The sequence below is a fragment of the Lagopus leucura genome, unplaced genomic scaffold (genome assembly GCF_019238085.1).
Source record: "Lagopus leucura isolate 7727_CA_CO unplaced genomic scaffold, USGS_WTPT01 Super-Scaffold_100019, whole genome shotgun sequence".
Lineage (NCBI taxonomy): Eukaryota > Metazoa > Chordata > Aves > Galliformes > Phasianidae > Lagopus > Lagopus leucura.
This window is the reverse complement of record NW_024962273.1, coordinates 4,933,648-4,950,836: the sequence shown is the minus strand read 5'-3', so window position 1 is coordinate 4,950,836 and position 17,189 is coordinate 4,933,648. Positions and strand designations below refer to the sequence as shown.

The following is a 17,189-nucleotide window of genomic DNA, read 5'->3' as shown; positions in this document are numbered from 1 at the left end:
AGACAAATCATTTACTTTGTTTTAGAAGGCAAGTTGAAACAAGAAGGCATAAATTCTCATGTTGACAAAAGGAAAACATCGTTACTGTAAAGCTGAGAGGAGAATGGAAGAAGTGGGTTTGCAAAAACCATAACATTGAGCAGTGCTGGGCTAGGGAGGAACAGAGCTTAGCCCAAAACCAAATGCTTAGAAAAGAAGAAAAGAGAGGTGCTCTAGACAGATAGCCCCCTTTCAGACCAAGTAGCCACCCTGCCTAACACCAGTTTGTAATGCTTTGAAAAACAAGTCTCTTGCTAACCTAGAAATAAATAATCCCAGTATTAATCTGCACTATGTCCAAACACCATACATGTCCTCTTAGCCAAACTCATATCCAAAGTCCACTAATCCAAGTAGAATCAGGCAGTTGAAAGAGAGAAAAAAAATCTTCCTGGAAACATAACTCTTGCATATTACTCTTCACTAATACAGACAAAAACCTGTAGATTTCTGGTTACATTAAGATTTTGTCAATAATCTCTTTCCTTTTCCACCTATAAGATTTCAAAACATTCTTTTGTGATGCTTTACCTAATGCCTTAACACTCACATACAAAGGAATGTAATGCTGAAATTACTGCTTCTTCCATACACATTACATTTCTTCCCAAGTGAGCAAAATCCTAATTTTTAAGAGCCTACCCAATTATTTCCATTTTAAAAATCATCTTGCCTAATCACTGACAAGCTGCATAGCACAAGAAATCAGCTGAGTGCATATTTTATAAAAGTACTGTATAATCAAACCATTTAAGCGAGCATTTTATATGTCTCAGGACAAAACAAACCTTCGTCAATAAAATTACAAAGCATATCACTATCTACAACAGATGCTTTATTGAATTCTTTAAATGTATTACTCTATTACCATCAGTTCATGTCACTGTTACACTTCAGGTGAAACCTTCTTCAATGAACATTAGATAAAGGATGGACCTATTGCAGCAATAGATTTACTGCTATGGATTTAAGAGGTCCCCACTGTATTCACATTACTTTATTACCATTTAGCACATTCTAATTAAAAATAAAAAGACTTCTTCCCTTTGCCTTCTTCCCCTGTGCATTTCAAAGTGATTTAATTCTAGAGAGAAAGAGCAAATGGCAGATCAAAAGAAAATGTTAGACTATAAATTACCTGCTTCTCTGGACATATGGACTATTCATTAAGAACGAGGTTGAATGCTGGTTTCATTCCTTGCCTGTCAGATATGCTAATTCACCCAAGTCATTTGACATATCCTGTAATATTCCCATGCTGTGATTTAGGGAATTACTTCTTAAATGGAAGAACCAGTTCCCAGAGAATCTCTGGTCACATCAGTGGAGAATAGTGGTTATTGCTAGGATGTGATCCCCCTGCTTTTAACTTCTAGGAAGGAGAAAATTGGTCTTGCACAGTCCTTTCCTGCCCACTATAGTGTAGAAATGGCTGTGCCAACCTGGTTTTCCAGCACGGCCCCTCAGATCTCCCAGCACAGGCACGGGCTGTACAAAGTATAAAGCAGAATTGGGTCAGATATACTAAAGGGAAGGCTGCTTACTATGGGGAAAGGCTCATTGCCATTAAAAATCTAAAGTTATTAGTTTTCTTAGCATTAGATCCCATCCCCAGAAGCAATCTCAGTGGGGAAGATAGCAAAAACATTGTTAGAAATTGTAATAAGACTTCAAGAAGCTGGCGTTTAGAGTCATAGAATCATCAAAGTTGGAAAAATAGTAAAAGATTAATTAGTCCAACTAACAACCCATCAACCTGTCCTTTTTCTAGGAAAGACTCAGATCTGTCCCCATGAAAGTGGAACCAGTTGGGCTCCATCATCTCTGGCAGCATCGTGAAGTATAAAGACAGCCTTTGTCCAGCAGTACTTGTGCTTTGTACTCGTAAAAAAGAGAAATTACATTCAAATGGAAAGGGAACTGTAGAAAGAAGCTACTCTGCTGCCATCTTCTAAATGGGTTAATGATAGCGGGCAGCTGATGCCTCTTCTGTATATTGGGAACAGCTGGCCATTAGAACCAGGTGAAGAATTTTGTTTGATATACACAGCCACAAAATGCCTACTTGGTCTGAAATAACATCTTAAATTATTTAATTACCTCCCCCCCCCCCCCCTTAATTTGTCATATTTATGTAAAAATCTACAGTATGGTAGAATTGTCATTATTCACTTCCAAAGGCCTTGAATACTTATTGCTAGATTTTCTTTAATGTTGATGACTCTTAATATTCATAAAAATAAGAAGCCAATTTGCAATGGATATACTAGGAAAATCCTGCCAAAATCAGCTTAGCCTTCTCAGTAGAGCTGAGTGAATGTAATTTAGCATTCTCCAGCAATCCTTAGCACTTCCCAGGCTTCTTTTCATCAGAGACTTGCCAAAGAATTTTAAACTGCTTGCTTTTTTTCTGACTTAGACAAGAGTCCTGTAGGAAATTAGATTAATACCAGTTCACAATGGAAAACCTTTGCCACCCTATTTCATTATTACTACTCAGATCATCATTCACATCATGAATAAAGATGTGGGGTATTGCTCCTGGAAATGTATTATGCTGCTGTGTGTTTAAAGCTACCTTAGCCTCGCTAGGTGATGTTGAAGGAGCTTTATGTATCACCAAACTGTGTGGATGAAGTGAACTTCCAAAAAGCAAATGTTCTCTATTGAAGATTCAGGATGGTGATAGTTCTCTAACTGGGAACATGGATTGTGTCCAACAGACTCCCTGGGTATGATGGCATGGTGCTCACAAAACAATCTTGCTCCACACCCTCTCTTCAGCTATGCCAGCAGTGAAAAGCTAGGACACTAAAGAGGGGATAAGGGAAGTTGTCTTGACCCAGGAATTTTTTTCTTTATGGTCTTTTATAGCATACCAGCACAGAGGTTCATTTTTTTCCTGGCCACTAAATAGGTACACATCAAGGAAAATGAAGTTTAATCATAGGTTTTGTTGGGTAGGTTACCAAGAAGAGGAGCATAAAGTTAAAATTTATCGTGGAAGGGGAAGTTTGTACACAGTAAGTTTACCAAAAGAAAATTCAGTTCTGTGGCAGAAGAAATTTTCTGCACGTGTAAAACCACTTCAGTCCCTGGGATACAATGAAGAATAGATTATCCAATGTTAACACGCAGATGCATGTCACAGAATGGGTTTTAAATACTAAGGAGGAACTTGATTATAGACATTTTTGTTTCCACTGTCATTCTGTGCAAAGTACTATTGATTAATCATGTTGTGGTAGGAGTCACCAGACAATTCTGTTTAAACTTGGTTGTTTTTTGTTTCTTTTTTTCCTGAGGGAAGGAAAAGCAGAGATTTTGTCTAGAAAATACTGTGTTATTCTTTGTTCTCCTAAAGAGCAGTCCTTCGAGAGAAATTGTCAGATAGCTGAGAACATGTTCTTTCATTTTATTCTCCATCTTTCAAGGCAGTTCCCAAGACAGAATAGCTTCCTGGGAACTGAACTGTGGTACATGGGTTAAAGTTTATAGAAGGATCATAGATTGCCTGCTTATGACTTTATTATGAGATTGATGTGCATATGTACAAAGTAAGTTAAACTCTGACCACAGCAAGACTCTACTTCATTGATCTTTATTCCCTGAGAGCCACTCGTGGAGTCTCTGAGGGCAATTCCATCCCTGAAATATACATAGCATACCAGAGTGTATCACTAGCCAATTAGTGAGAGCATAATTTGGAACAAAAATATCCTCTTCCAAAGATTCTAGTTACTCACGCTGATTGTGATTGCCCTTTCTTTTTCAAGAAGGAAATTGTGCAGTGGTTTTACATAGATTTATTTGTACATAATTGATATTGCGCCTCATTGGCAGTGGGTATTGAAAATTTACAGTGGTTGGAAAGATGAGGGGAGGAGTTGGCAGTTCACACTTCAGTAGACAGAGGTGCTAATCTTAAAATTCAAGCTATATTCCCATAAATATGAAATATGAGGAGGACGAAGTGATTTGAATTTATGAATAGGGAATAATGTTCTTCTGCTCTAAAACTCTCTTACCATTTGCTATAGCTAGTGATGGAACGGTTTGTTGAATTTTCTTTGAAACTAAAATACAGTTTTAACCAAATCTGAACTTTTTAAACATCAGTCGGATGGCAAGCAATAAAATGTAATTGTCAATTATCAAAATATACCCATATAGCCATTACGCATCAGTGAAACTGCAGATGTTTTGAAAGCTATCTAAATGCTTCTAAATTTATCCCAATTAAAATAATATACCAATGTAAAAAAAAAAAAAAAAAAAATATTCAGTCCTTTAAGGATTCTGAGGGGGGAAAAAATGAAACCAGTATCTAGCAGTCTGTGCTCCATATAAATAAAGCACTAAAGATTCTGAGACAAGAGACCTTAATTGAAGTCCATTAAAATCAATAGAGGAATAAAAACCAGACAGAAATAGAGCAGGAAAGATAACATACCAAGGGAGTTTCAAAGTACTGAGCATACCAAGGGAGTTTCAAAATATCGAGTGCCCACCTGTGATTTCCACTGAATTAGCAGGAGTTATTGATGATCAAGATCTTTCTCAGAAATCTGTCTGCTCCTGGGTTTTGGCATGAAGTCCTCCTCTAAGGACATTATTTCCATGACATCACTCAGCCTATGATTTCACCGCTGGTCCTCCATTTTTCTTCTGTAGAAGGTATAGAATATAAATATGTTATAATGCTGAATTGCACTCTTGTTCTACAGTGCAAAATTCTTCTATCTGCTATTTGTTTCATCTGAAAGGGTAGGGAAAAGTATTTATGTCTGTCCTTGTACCTTGACAGCCTCCAATATCTCTAAAAATATAGCTGTTGTTCAAAAAATACTTGTTTCCACCCCTGTCCTCCCATTCCCTTTGGCTATATTGTTCCTGAGGAGCCTCGCTGAAGAACAGGGATCTGTTACTGCAGTGCTTGCCATCATGTTCTGAATCCATGAACTGGGCTTCTGTATCAACACGTTTTACCTTTGTTTGTGTTTACTCTCTGCTTTTTAAGCTTCCAGTGTAAAGATTTTCTTCCCAGCTATGAAGAATTCTCTCTTCTTTTTTTTTTTTTTCCCATCCAGGGAAATCCATTTTTAAATAATGCGATTCAAAGAGCTGAAGTTTTAAGAAAAAAAATTAAGCAATGTGAGATCTATAACATAATTAAGTGAGATTTTATCAGTATACCTCCGAGGAAATCTTCCCTTGTTTTCCTCTGCTCTCTATTAAAATAATACAAGGCAGAAGTCTACAGCATCCCCGTGTATTCATCACCAGAATTTACAGTGCTCTGGTACCCAACTGACCCATTAGTGATTATCACTACAGCCATATAGTGCTTATTTCAGGAAGAGAATCATATTTGATTATGAACCATAGAATACATATAATTTTAATATGCTATACTGGTCAGATTATCCAGTCCTTCCTTTCACAGTATAAGTAGCCTCATTTATTTCAGTAGGGCAAAAATTAAGCTAAGAGAAAATAAAAGGGAAAAGGGGTCAATTTAGTAGTTGGGAGGCTGCATAGCCTGCACCACGCTTTTCTGCTTCATTCAAGGCAAACTGCTGTGCTAATTTTAATTCTGCTTGATCAATGCAAAATGTGGGCCAAATGCTGCACTCCTTCCTCATACCAGCAGTCCCACTGAGTCCTAGGGTTTATAGCAGTTTCTGTACTCCATCGGCCGGATGCCATGAAATGAAATAGGATAGTCCATTAATTTATTTTATTGCAGAACTGGCTAACTGATGAGTGTGCCAATTGATGCACAGAACAGAGGAGCTGGGGTGTTAGAAATGCACCTGACACTGAATCTTAGCAAAACAGCTCCATTAAAAAATGAGCATTAATCAATAAATAGCCAAATGTATTTTTTTAGAGGAATATATTCTAATAAGAAATCAGCTACTAAAAAAGGCTGTCATAAGTATCATAGAAAAGACTGGAAGTTTTCCCATTTTGGGTAGGATTTTTGGCTAATAAACAAAAGAATCATGATGATTTGGCAGCCACACTTAAAAGAAATTTTAGGTACATCGAGCAAAGTTATGATGTGCTACTGTGACTATGAGTGCATTCCTGGCTCAGAATCTTCTTTCCTTTCATTTGATAGACTAATTAATTCCCATTTATGTTTAAGTAAACGATTATTTGCAGCACTCACTGGCTGAGTTCTTATTGGATAAACATAAACAGAATTTACAGATAACTCTAAACTCAAGTCCTTGGACTGCTGAGAGGACTGTCTTGAGATTTCAGCCTTCAATTCCCAACTTCTTAAAAAGACCACGGTAAGTAATGATGCTCAGTATATCAGCCTGATACTGCTTCTGCACATTAGTGCAGGTTAGATGGTGTCCATAACTCTTGAAGTGCTGAAACCCACAGTAAAAACAAATACCGTCATGAGGCTTTTCTCCCTCAATAAAAACGTTTCCTTAAGTGAAGACGTATAAGCCTATATCAAAAGAACTGGTCCAACTAAATAGGCATTTGCTGAACTCACTTTGGGGAGCAAAAAAAGAGTAGAGAGGAGCAGGCAAGAATGGGTTATGGTGGCCTGAGCTGCTCCTCTGGCTTTCTTTCCTCTGCTAGCTGACAGAGCATGAGCCCAATGGTGGGCAAAGTTTGATATAATGGTTTGGAAACTTGTACCTGTATATTACCCCAATTAACTAACCTGACATTTCCAAAATATCAATAGGGGTGATGTTTACTTTAATACTTAAAATCTAAGCATTTACAAGTAATCTTTAGGCAAGGGCATAAAATTAATACTGATGGAATAAAAATCATCATTACTCATCTATTGTATATACTAATCGTGCACAGTCCTTCTTTGGCCAGATTTAAACAAAATGAATGTGGTCTGGAATGATGGGCCCTTTGCTGGTGCAAAAGAATTGTTGAAAGAAAAAGAAAAAAGACAAATAGGTGTTAAAAAAAAAAAGAAAAAAGAAACAAAATCACATTTTCACTCAGAAATAGAATTAAAAAAATAAAAGGGAAAACAGGTTCTGAAAGAACAAGTGTTCTTAACAGATATACAGACATTTTTAGAGAAAAATCCAGACTACAGGGACATTAAAATAAAAATGGAGCAATTTAATGAAGAGAACAAAACATTTCAAGAGCACTGAAGTACATGTTTTACATAATGAAGAATTCAAAGAAAAAGGAGGAAAAGAATGAATTTTAAATACTGTTTTCGGTAGTAACTATCTTAAAGTCTCTAATCAGAAAAAGGAAGCCTTTATAAAAGAGCAGAGCAATTACGGCTATCAAATGCTATATGTGAGTTCTATTCTCTATCTCTCTTTCTTTCTTTCTCTGTTTCTTCATCTTTTTAGTACTTCCTTTCTTTTTCTATACTTTCTTTCATGTTCTCTCTCCCTGTGTTTCTTCTGACACGCACATGCTATCTCTTTTTCACAACTTTTTCAGAGCTTGTTCTTTTTGTCTTTTGACTTCATATAAAACATCAAAAAATAATTAAAGGCAATGTTGGCATACTGAAAACATGTTTAAAGCAGTCCTCCTGTTGATTTCTTAGTTTGTAATACAGACACTTTCTAAAATTGCATTTGAGGTTCGATCGTGAATAATTACATTTAGCGTCTGATTAGGTAGCATGACCCTGATGAAAAAATGCATCTCATTACCTGCTAAACTACATTTGGTAGACTCAAATATGTCTTGCAGAAGGCTTGCATGCTAAAGTGCCTTAACCTCAAGGCAAAATAGGAAAATAAGTAGTTGAAAATTCATTATTTTTAGCTGGGCTATGTTTGCTGGTACTACTGACTCTGAAATGAAGCCAACACTTGTATCACCCTTTACAGCCATGGCATTAAATGGAAGATGTCTAATAACACAAATAAGACCACATTCAACATCTTGCCCGCTGTGACCAAAACCAATCATTTCAAGATCACACACAGATTGTATGGCCCCACAGAAAAAAACTCTGGATAACTTTCAATCTTTTTTTTTAAGGTTATAGCCTATCCCTCTTGCAGTTCCTTCCTTCCTCCTTTCCACATGACATATCTTCTTCTTTCTCTGATATATATTTCTCCTGCATGATATATCACAACTGGGAATTAAATTGCTTATATAAAAGAGAAAAAAAAAAGCCAATTAGGCAGAAAAGATCAGTTTATGTTAACCTTAAAACCAATCAAAATGCTGTAATGAAAAAATCACAAGGAACTTTTAAAACTCTATCACTGCCCTATATTATTAAGTAAAGTGATGTAGACAGAAAAAAAAAATGTTGTTGTGTAGTTTACAATGCAAAGAAATGCAGAAAGGTAAGATATGCATGTGCCTATTTTCAGGCTTTTTGGCATAACACATCTTTGGAGACATTTTTGAATGTCACAACACTCCTAAGATTTTCCATACTCAGAACTTTGCAGCATCCCTGTCTGAAAGATTTTTTTTCTCATTTCAAGCCCCTGCTGTTATTGGGGCAAATGAACTTCTTGATTCAGTAGCTCATAACAGCGTCACTGTTTTCATTAACATTATAAATATCTGTGAAGCAATATGAAGCCTCCAAAATGATTAATGCCCATTGGCATAATTTCCTTTTCAAGTGAAACCTTAAAAACATTTTCAAAGGGTTGTCTGCTGTCATGTCTGTAGTGCCTAAGTCTTCTGATATGTTCACTTTCACGGCGATACATATTATAGAGGAAATTAAAGGTTTTAGACTAAGCATGAAGACTGTTAGACTGCAAATAATAAACCAAGATGTGAATGCATAAGCAAATTAAAATACTGGAATTTTTAAGCTTATCTACAAGTGTTTCTTTCATACTGCTTCTAGTATTTCAAGATTTAACCAGAAGGAAAATAAATTATTTCTCATTAAAAAAAAAAATAAAATTCTTGCAAAATTAATTTAAAATAGATCCCAAATGCTTGTTTCTCAGCAAAAGTCTGGGTATAATAAATCTGTCGGTATTTTCCTCCACTGGAAGAAGACAAAAATTATGCTGCTTTAGCATTTTCTCAGCCTCTTTTTCCAGTTCATTTGCAGCATCTAAAATCCTCCCAACAGAATTCCTATGAAAAAAAAAAAGGAAAAAGAAAAAACTTAGAAAATGCTTTCTTCCAGATTCTGTGGACAGTACTTCAAGTAAGACTTCTATATTTCACCTGGGAATAGTTTTTGGTCAGTTATCAATACCAACGATTTTATTCATTTAGAAAACTCATGATTGGTTTTGACACGTAATTGCAAAGGATGCTTCCAATTGTGTGGCTCCCAGGCTCTGTACTCTGAATCCCAACCCAAAACATTAAATCTCTACTTTTCCAGTGGGTCAGATGCCATAGTCTTTTGCTAAGGAGATCAATTTCCTCGATGTCAGTAAATGAACGAATGAAGACACTGCTGTGTCAAAAATCATTGCTGGATACTGGTAGTTCACATTAACAAAAAGAGAGAAGCCAGCTGGTGATTCCTACAGTTAGCCTTCACACAGATACACATGGTCCTGAGCAAAAGAAAATGCCACATAGAGCAAAGCCATAAAGGCAATATCAGAAAGATAAATGTTCCTGGTGGAAAATGATCTTTCACCTCCAGGTCACTGGTTTAAATCCATTCAAAAACTATAAGAATAAGGGAGGTTAGAGGATTAAAGTTACTGGGAGTTTAAGGCTTTAAAACAAAATGGAGCTAATATGTTTACAGTATCCTCTTTTGAATGATAGATATGACCATATTTTCACAGGAAAGAAGGGACATAAAATATGATTGGAAAAATTAACAGTTAATAATGATAACAAAGATAACAAATGATAGTAATAGATGAAGGTAAGAAGAGGATACATATTCCAGGAGATAATCTGAAAAGAAAATACAGGTCAGCAGTAAATGTAAATCAAATAACATTTATGACATAAAAATACTACACAAGCAAGGTCACCAAGCTAAGCACATCAATCTCACTTGAGTTCACACTTGCCAAAATGTTCAAACTATATTGCCACATAGATTGGAATAGAGATGACAGTGAAAGATCTTCTTAAGAAATATTAACATTTTTGAGATATACCACTGAGCATACACATGAAAGAAACCTTTACAACGTACCCACACGTAATGCTTTCTCTACCGAAAATCTTATATTAAAACACTAAGCTTTCTCAGACTCGTTCTCTTCTAATCAGCACTTACTCTATCCACAACGTTTAAAATATCCTTCAGTGAAGAGTTGGTTACAGTACATTTTCCACATTGATATGATTTTCTGTTAGTAAAATTATTCTATGCCAGGCCTGTGTAACCTGGGTAAAGTGAATAATGCAAATGCATTTCTGAAGGTCATGCATTCAGTAGTAAATGTAGGTAATACAGGAACCAGTGTGTAACAATACTTCTGAAGCTCTTCCCGATGCTAAATAACACAGGTTCCCCACATACAATAATCTAAATCACCATTCACTGTTTTGAGGAATTATTCATTTATACCTGCTTGTTCAATTAGCATGATGTTTTACTGTTGAATCTTGAGTTTCTGATGCATGGCTTACTGGATAGACAACAAAACTCAGCATGACAATTAGCACACAAGTATAAGCAGCCGAATCATGCTTTCTGGACAACACAGTGAGTGGTATGCCCTGATGGATGTATTCTCTAGTTTACTTGCAAAAACAACTGTGCCATTTCCTCATGCTGAGTTTCAGTTAGAATTCAAGAGCAAAAGTGAAGAAGTAATTGACAAGATTCCTTCAGCACAGAAAGTTAATTTAATTTAGTACTAGACTGGCTTTTCAGAAAAAAAGCACCACAACATCTGAAATGGCATGTTTTCTTCTGTGACTTAAATTTTTTTCACCAATCCTTATATTACCACCTTATTCTTAATGGTTCAGTTACCAAATGAGAAAAAGGAAAATACCCTCCAACCGCTTTGTAATATTCAAAAATAATTAATAACCTAAATATATATATATATATATTTGAAAGAATCGTTCAGCAATAATGGAAACAATGGATTTTTTAATTAGTATTCACCACAGAGGGAATTTTGGCATTTGCTGAGCTTGTCAGACGCCTTGATAACATTTCCCAGTTTTGCTGGTACTTTGTTACATTTTTTTCTTGGGCCTCACTGCTTTATTTCAGAAATCTTTATGTTGACAAAAATATCCACAGCAAAGTGATTTCTCATCTCTCTTCCAGATGTGTTCTAGCTGCCAGTGTCACTGTGCGCACTTCAAGAACATTGCTCACTGCTGTTCTCATCTCAATGTGTCAGATCAGGAAGCGACAGAGAAACATTGATCCAATAAATTATGCTTTGGGTACTGGCTCTGTGCTTATATTTGCTTATCACTCACCAGAGGGACTGGCTTCTTCAGGTGCAAGCCAGATTTTTGAAGGAATCACCACTGTCTTTCAAAGAGATAGGCCTCAGAAACTGACCACGTAACCCAAAATACTGCTTCGAGGGAATGGACAAACTGCTGAGGAAGGAGCCAACAGTCAACCAGCAGAAGATCAGCAGTTCTAGATTTTATCTAGATTTATTTGAATAGTCTGTACAAAAGCACAGAAAAAATGTAGGGTGGAAAATGGACCAAAAATGGAGAATTATGTGTTTGTGATTCCATATGAATAATAAAAACTAAAGTGGGATGGAAAAAAAGGGGACTAGAAAGATTTGGTAAACTTCATATGAAAAAATGAAGCAGGGATGAAATGAGTCAGGAAATAGCACTATGTGAGAAGTTGTAGTGAATTTATCTCTAAGACAGTGCAATGTTGGAAAAGTAGGAAATAAAGTTTCTGGATACTGACAAAAAAAAAGCATTGTAAATGCTAGGCATATCTCTGGAAATTACTGAGTGACAAGACCTTAATGAATTTTCAAAGTCTCCAAGAGAGAAAAGTGCAGAGCTGAAACAGGAGCAGCTCACACATTCTTTCCAAAGGAAACTCAGAGAACTTTCTTTCTGTCTTGCATTAGGGTGCAGCAGAGATACAAATCAGCTCTCAGACCACCTGATATTAAATAAAACAGTGACTTTAAAATTATTATTTTCAAGCACAAGAGCCCTAAATTTCTAACCAGGTGATTTTAATGGGAAATGTACTGGACTAATTCCAGGCATTACATGAAAAATATGTTCCTACATTTCTTCATTAAAATTATGAAAATGTTGCCATTTGGCTAAACCTAAGAAACTTATCCCTAAATAATCCTATTATTCTTTTTCATGATGGTGCACTAGCTTAAAGCATGCATTGAACCCAAGGCAAATCAATACTTGATTTAAAAAGGAACAGTGGTGTGTCTTACAATGCACTAAAGGGGTCAGAATCTCTACATGTATTTTTACAGTAGCCATGCATTTCAGTAACAAAATTTCTACTGTCTACTAAAAAAGTGTCACAGAAAAAATATTAGATTGACATTTACCACAGGCACTAAACTGAGCCTGATTGAGGTTATACTAGCAGTAGGTCAGGGAATCACAGAATTGTAGGTGTTGGAAGGAACTTCTGTAGATCGAGTCTAACTCTCTGCTAGAGAAGGTTCCCTATATTAGGTTACATAGAAAAGTATCCAGGAATGTGTTGTATATTTCCTGAGAAGGAGACTCCAGCACCACTCCGGGCAGCCTGTTCCAGTGTTCTGTAACCCTCAAAGTAAACAAGTTTTTCATCATGTTGATATGGAACTTCCAGTGTTCCACCTTGTGTCCATTGCCTCATATCCTATTACTGGGCACCATTGAAAAAAGCATGCTCCCATCCACTTGGCTCCCACCTATTAGATCTTTATAAGCATTGATATGATTCCTCCTCATTTTTCTCCAGGTTGAACAGCCCCACATCTCTCAGCATTTCCTCATATGGAGATGCACCAGGTACCTGGCGTCTCCATAGCTCTCCACTCTCTCTCTATTGGACTCTCTCCAATAGTTCCCTATTCTTCTTGAACTGAAGAGACCAGGTTTGTAAACCCAGGTGAGTCTCATTTATGCCATTTTAAATACCAGAATAAACAACCGACCACTTAATTTGGCCTGTTTGTTTCACATCTTACATGATCTAAGAAGTGATAAGTTTTCCCTTCCAAGCATTCCATCACCAAAACTGTCCGTTGCAGAGTCTGATCTAATCCTCCCAGGAGTTAATTTCCACTCAGTTCAGCAAAATGATCGAGACATTACATATTTTCATCTTTCATTTATAATACAAGCTTTTGGAATGGATTCCTCAGGATACAGTGAAATTTTCGGCTTTATATTTTTGTGGCTTGTCCTAACTTTAGAGAAATATCATTCAAATATCACAGGATGTAATTTTACTGTTCTGCTTTCTTTTCCTTTTAATAGTAAGTGTGAACATTAAATTGTTGCATTATTAAAATACTATTAAATAAATGTTAGCCATCTAGATGATTTCCAGACTGAATAACCCCTTGAAGTCTTTGATGCTATTGACAAAGTCAACCAGTACTTTGGAATTCTTGAAATAAGATTCCATTTTTCTTTCTTGTTTCTTCCTTACATATTTTCTGCTCTCAGACTCACTCTGTGGCCTTTTCAGTGAGCACTCTCCTTTCTGGACATACCTGCTGCTCTGTTTCGCCCATGGAAACTGGAATCCCAAACAGATAGAAGAAACAGAGCCACATTTTTGCCTGCTCCAAGACCAGGCCATCCAGCCCCAATCGTCTTCTGCACTTGCTTTATCTTGCAGATAACTGTTTGTGTCAAATGAGTTTTTTAAGTAGTTTAGTTTTTCTTCTCTTTTTCAGCTATTTTTAAAGGTGGGAAGATTGATTACATTCTCCCCTTTTCTTTTTAGCTGCCATTTGTCACTGTTGTGAAAAACATCAAAACAAAGGCTACTTCTATTAAATGGGAAACACTATAATTCCCATGCAATCTGTCCTTGTATAAGAAAAAGAAGAAACAGACTTCTCTCCATGACTAGGTTTGATTTCCCCACATAAAATCACACCTCAACACATTGCACCCACACATCGTTTTGCACACGCTGCAAAGTTAGTAAAGTGGCAGAGACTGCAAGTAAATATTTTAGAAACAATTGCATTTGTCTTGTGAATGGCACTCTCTGATTAGCTTTTTTATAATCAATCACACTGATATTTGATTCACAAAACCTCAATTATGTCTCCGTAAAAGCAATTAGATGGAGACCTTAAAAGAGCAGATTAAAAGGTTTGAATACTTGGAGAGAGTAATTTAAAAATATTAAAAGGAAATTACTTTTTAATTTTATGTATTCATCTATTTGTAAGTTAATGAAATTAATGAGGCAAGAAATGAAATGGAAACTCCACAACTTTGCATCACTGTAGTTAGTTTGCTTGCCAGGAGCTATGCCAGAAAAGCCATATTTACAACCAGTTTACAGCTAGAAGTAATAAATAGTCTAATTGTAAGAGCATTTCTATTACATATTTTGCCTCTTTTCTCTCATATAATCTACAAAGGTACTAAATATCTTCCTGAAAGAGCCTCTGCTGACCAGTATGAGACTGAAGCCCTACTGTAAAAGTATATAAAATTATCCCAGTAAAATTTCTCGTCTTTTTTTCCCTTCTGCAAACAATATCTGTTCAGCTTTCTGTGTCAGCATAGTTTTGAAACAAATCATTTGAGAAACTGAAAGCTGTGACATAAGGACTGCGGAAAATAGCAGTTTTCGGGAGATACGTGTACTAGAAGCGTTCTCTTCCTACTGTTACAGATGGAGAAAAATTTGCTTGCAATTTTTAGTTTTAACTTGGAAAAAGCAGTACAATCAAAATAAACATAAGAAGTGGGCTGAAACTTAACCTGCAGTTCCTTTGCTATCATTGAATGCCTGCCAATTTTGATCAAGTACCTGAGCTACAGACGGAGTGAATTCCAGTGACTGGACCACATATTCTCATGATACAGCTGGGCAGCATCACCTGCTAATAGCATCTTCCTCAGTATTTTCAGGAAAGTTCTCGGTAGGCTTTCATCCTCTGCCATTAAAATAAACAGTAATTTACCACCCCAGCTCTAGGACATACAAATACATATGAAGAATTAATACTTGGAGTGTTGAAGACACAGAGTGGGATAGTGTGGCAGCTGGATTTAGAGGAATGTGTCTCTGGGTTAGGGTGGCTATGCTAGGAGATAACAAACTCCAGGGACACAATAGCAGAAAGATTTGGATTTGTTAGTCCCTAAGGAGCATTAACAGTAGGTGTAGACTCAGAGTGAAGTGCTGAAATAAAGTAGAAATGGAAACCTATTGAATGTTATTGAAAATTCTTCTCACAAATGTTTGAAAGATGATTAAAGGAAACCTTATTCAACTAGATATTAATATTTGATAATGATCCAAACCTCAGATCTGATTTTGGGTGGACAGAATGGTAATATGAAAGTTAGGTTTTGGAAACAACCTGGTGTTTCCTTGTAAGAGTTCACAAGTATCAGTGCTGTGAATGCTGGGATGAAGTTTGGTGTTTCTGTCTATGTTTTCCACTTCTGAAGATGCCAATAAACCTGTCAGAGCAATATTATCTGTTAATCTGTTTAATATTAACTTCAACATTTTTCAAGCTTTCATGCTCATTTCCTGAAGAATTTGGAAGTCAAGCAAATCTGATATTATTGCTCATAAAATTGGTAGGAGTCACATCACTGAATCTTAAACTCCTTTGGGATTGCACTTAGAGGGAGCAGGAAGAGGAACAAGTGGTGTCAAAATCTGAATAATTGTATCTATGGTAAAAGGGGGTCAGCAGACTGTTTGAAGAAAGTGACATCAGTAGCCTTCAGTTCTTGTGTGGATCAAACTGCGGAGGTAACATTGGAGAAAAGCAGAAAAACACACCATCAGGGCTGGTGTCCCAGATTGATATTACACCAACTGAGAATTCATTTTGCTTTTACTAGAAGCTATGAAATACTTAATTAAAAAGATCATGTTGGCAAGAAGACTTTTTATTAGTTATATCTAATCACAAGCAATTACTGTAGTATTAAACAGGTAATGTACCAAAAGTGTCATTTATTGTTATGAGATTCTATGTAGTTTAATGCTCTGTTTAATGATGATAATAATAATAATTGACAAAGCATTAGCAGGAAACTTGTGAGATCATTCCCCATCTTGTTCTGCATAGAAGGAATCTTCTTGTCCATTTGGGATAGCAAATGACACCATTAAGATCCAGCCTGCCAGGCAGTCACTAAGTTCAGCATTTCACAGAATCACAGAATGGCCAGGGTTGGAAGGGACCTCAAGGATCATGGATCTCCAATCCCCCTACCACGTGCAGGTCCACCAACCTCCCCATCCCCATTTAATACTAGACCAGGTTGCTCAGGGCCCCATCCAATCTGGCCTTGAACACCTCCAGGGATGGGGATTTGAGTCTCACATCATCAAATATGAATGCTTTCAAGTCTCTCCACATGAAAAGGAAGTGGGTGAGCACTTTCTGTTTAATCTGAATCAGGTTACTCCACTGGACTTTTCACATCCTCCAAAACCAGAGTGCAGAGGGCTTTTGAAGGGCTTCCCATGTCAACATCTTTCCCTGTAAGCAAGGCCAGGAAGTTCTCTTTGTATTAATGTCTTTCTTTAAGATGAACATTTAAATCAGATTTCTGCCTAAGTAAGTAATCCAAAGAGAATGCTTGCAGAGAGAGATGCAGCACTACAGCAGAAGCAAACATTTCAACCCTTTCAGGGGGTTGGAACTTGATAATCTTTAAGGTCACTTTCAACTGAAGCCATTCTATGATTCTATGATTTGCCTTTAAGTGTTCACTCCTTACTTTGGCTGGCATAATGAAGAAACTGATCTGTATTTAACAATAAATGTCTGTAAGTATGTATTTTCTTCATTTTCCCCATTTTACATAAAACCCCTGACCCCTAATAGCCTTTCCCATATGCTGTCTCTCTTCTGCTAAGTAAGGACCCTCAATCTCAATTAACTGTTAAGTTTTCTTCTCTTAGTTTTCTTCCCTTACTGGTTTCTCAATTGGCCTTTAAGTCTTTTTTTTTCCTCTTATTTTAAAATATCCTTTTTTTTTTTTTTTTTTTTTTTTTTTTTTTTGTCTGCCAGCTGAAGCATTTTTTT

At 36.4% G+C, this 17,189-nt stretch overlaps 1 protein-coding gene across 43 annotated transcripts in view; it reads right to left on the bottom strand.

Moving 5' to 3' along the window:
- Positions 1-17,189, bottom strand: part of LOC122183568 (von Willebrand factor D and EGF domain-containing protein-like) — a 290,489-nt gene that overhangs the window by 199,547 nt on the left and 73,753 nt on the right. For 33 of the 43 annotated variants that reach the window (XR_006180287.1, XR_006180288.1, XR_006180289.1 and 30 more), the window contains 3 exons: positions 14,942-15,068; positions 5,029-9,126; positions 4,551-4,707 (listed from right to left, as the gene is read on the bottom strand). The gene's annotated coding sequence lies outside the window, so the exon portion shown is untranslated. Of the gene's footprint in view, positions 1-4,550; positions 4,708-5,028; positions 9,127-11,415; positions 11,542-14,941; positions 15,069-17,189 lie in introns of all 43 variants that reach the window. The other 10 variants (XM_042877621.1, XM_042877625.1, XM_042877628.1 and 7 more) reach the window with 5 other exon arrangements.